The sequence below is a fragment of the Panthera uncia genome, chromosome B1 (genome assembly GCF_023721935.1).
Source record: "Panthera uncia isolate 11264 chromosome B1, Puncia_PCG_1.0, whole genome shotgun sequence".
Taxonomy (NCBI): Eukaryota; Metazoa; Chordata; class Mammalia; order Carnivora; family Felidae; genus Panthera; species Panthera uncia.
The window spans coordinates 143,723,876-143,726,720 of record NC_064811.1 but is presented as its reverse complement, the minus strand read 5'-3'; the positions used below and the strand labels follow the sequence as shown (position 1 = coordinate 143,726,720).

Sequence of the window (2,845 nt, the reverse complement as noted above, 5' to 3'; positions counted from 1 at the left end):
CTGCAATGGCGTTAACTTGGCCATATTTGTAGATCTGCTGATCAAAAGCCTTTTATACGTTAGCTGGTTTAAAGGTAAACCTTTAGGGCAGATTATTTGTGATGTGAAAACCATGATTTTTGCTTTATATAGGCACTTTTAGCTGTGAGAAATTTCTGTGCCTTTTCAGTTTTAGCTGTATACTACCATTTGCAGATTTGTGCACATGTAGTCATATGTATTTTTAATTGGTCAAAAGTTGCCCTTGTTCACAGTGGTTGTTAACAAACCAGCTGGACTTTGTTTTAAAAGCAAACTAGTAGAAAACAGTTTGGCCTCAAAATAATAAGCATACAGTAACCATAGGACCCAACAATTCCACTTCTAGGTATGCACCTATGAAAAAGAAGAATGCACACAAAGACTTTGCTCTCAATGTTCACAGCAGCATTATTCGTAATAGCCAACAAGTGTCAACAACCTAAATGGCCATCAACTGATGAATGGCTAAACGAATGTGGCATATCTACCCAATGGAATATTTTTGAGCAATAAAAAAGTGTAAAGTTCTGGTACATGCTACAACAGGATGAACCTTGAATCATCATCCCAAGTGAAAGAAGCCAGGCACAAAAGACCACATATTGTGTTGACCTCATAGAATAGATAAATCCATAGAGACAGAGTAGAAAATGGTTGTCTAAAGCTGGGAGGTGGTGTTGGTTGCAGGTGAACAGAGAACAAGTGCTAATGCGGACAGGTCTTCTTTTTGGAGAACAGGCAAACTGCAGAGATACCATGGGTTTTGTTCTAGAACACTACAATAAAGCAAATATCACAATAAAGCAATTCAAGTGAATTTTTTTCATTTCCCAGTGCATATAAAAGTGATGTTTATAGTATATTGTAGTCTAAGTGTGCAAGTGCACTATGTCAAAAAAAAAATGTAAATACATTCATTGGAAAACATTTTATAGCTAAAAAATGCTACCTAGCATCTGAGCTTTCAGCGAGTCACAATCTTTTCGCTGGTGGAGAGTCTTGCTTCAATGTGGATGGCTGCCGAACGTCAAAATGGCTGCAAAGATTTCTTAAAATAAGACATGGAGTTTGCCACACCAACTGACTCTTCATTTCATTTGAACACTAAGAGACAAGGGGCACCTGGGTGGCTCAATTGGTTAAGTGTCTGACTTCAGCCCAGGTCATGATCTCATGGTTTGTGGGTTCAAGCCGTGCATCAGGCTCTGCGCTGACAGCTTGCTCAGGTCCTGGAGCCGGCTTCGGATTCTGTGTTTCCTTCTGTCTCTGCCCTTCCCCCACTCACTCTGTCTCTCAAAAATAAATACATGTTAAAAAAAAAATTTTTAATGTATTAAAAAAAAAAAGAGACCGTCTCTCTGCCCCTCCCCCACTCACTCTGTCTCTCAAAAATAAATACATGTTAAAAAAAACTTTAATGTATTAAAAAAAAAAAAGACCAGGGGCGCCTGGGTGGCTCAGTCGGTTGGGCATCTGACTTCGGCTCAGGTCACGATCTCACGGTCCAGTGAGTTCGAGCCCCATGTCAGGCTCTGGGCTGATGGCTCAGAGCCTGGAGCCCGCTTCGGATTCTGTGTCTCCCTCTCTCTCTGCCCCTCCCCTGTTCATGCTCTGTCTCTCTCTGTCTCAAAAATAAATAAACGTTAAAAAAAAATTAAAAAAAAAAAGACCATTATGGGGTTATTAATTGGCCTAATTTAAATATTGTCATGTCTCAAAGAATAAGAAGGCCCAAGGAGAGGGAGAGAGATAGAGGAACAATGGTCACTGGAGCAGTCAGAACCCACAGAACATTTATCAGTTAAGTTCGTGGTCTTAAATGGGTGTGGTTCATGGTGTCCCCAAATAACTATAATAGTCACATCAAAGATTCCTGATCACAAACCACCATAACAAATACAATAGTAATGAAAAAGTTTGAAATATTACATGAATTGCCAAACTGTGACAGAGATAGGAAGAAAATGCTGTTGGAAAAATGGCACCAATAGACTTAATCAATGCAGGGACACGACAAACCTTTCATTTGCAAAAAAACAGGATATTGGAGCACCTTGGTGGCTCAGTTGGATAAGTGTCTTACTCTTGGTTTCAGGTCAGGTCATTATCTCACAGTTCATGAGATTGAGCCCCAAGGAGGGCTCTGTGCTGACAGCATGGAGCCTGCCTAGGATTCTCTCTCTTCCTCTCTCTCTGCCCCTCCCCCACTCACGCTGTCTCTCTCAAAATAAATAAGCATTTTAAAAAATATGACATCCAGGTGCCTGGGTGGTTCAGTCAGTTAAGCATCTGACTTCAGCTCAGGTCATGATCTCATGGCTCGTGAGTTCGAGCCCTGCGTTAGGCTCTGTGCTGACAGCTTAGAGCCTGGAGCCTGCTTCAGATTCTGTGTTCCCCTTTGTCTCTCGGCCCCCACTTGTACTATGTCTGTCTCTTTCTGTCTCTCTCAAAAAATAAGTAAACATTAAAAAAAATTTTTCATTGGAACGATACAGAGAAGATTAGCATGGCCCCTGTGCAAGGATGACATGCAAATTCATGAAGTGTTCCATAGTAAAAAAAAAATTGTTTTTAATATATTTGCAAAGCTCAACAAAGTGCAGCACAATACCATGAGGTATGCCTATACTGAAGTCTTCTAAAATATGGTGATGATTGCACAATTCTAAATACATTACACTAATAAATATATTAATATAACAAACTATCACAAACTGGGTGGCTTAAACAACACAAACATTTATTTCTCACCGTTCTGGATGCTAAAAATCCAAGGTCAAAGTGCTGGCAGATTCAGTGCCAGGTGAGAATACACTTTTTTTCT

General features: G+C 40.1%; 1 pseudogene; it reads left to right on the top strand.

Moving 5' to 3' along the window:
* Positions 1-2,485: 2,485 nt before the first annotated feature.
* Positions 2,486-2,579, top strand: LOC125924094 (uncharacterized; annotated as a pseudogene).
* The last annotated feature ends 266 nt before the right edge of the window (positions 2,580-2,845 follow it).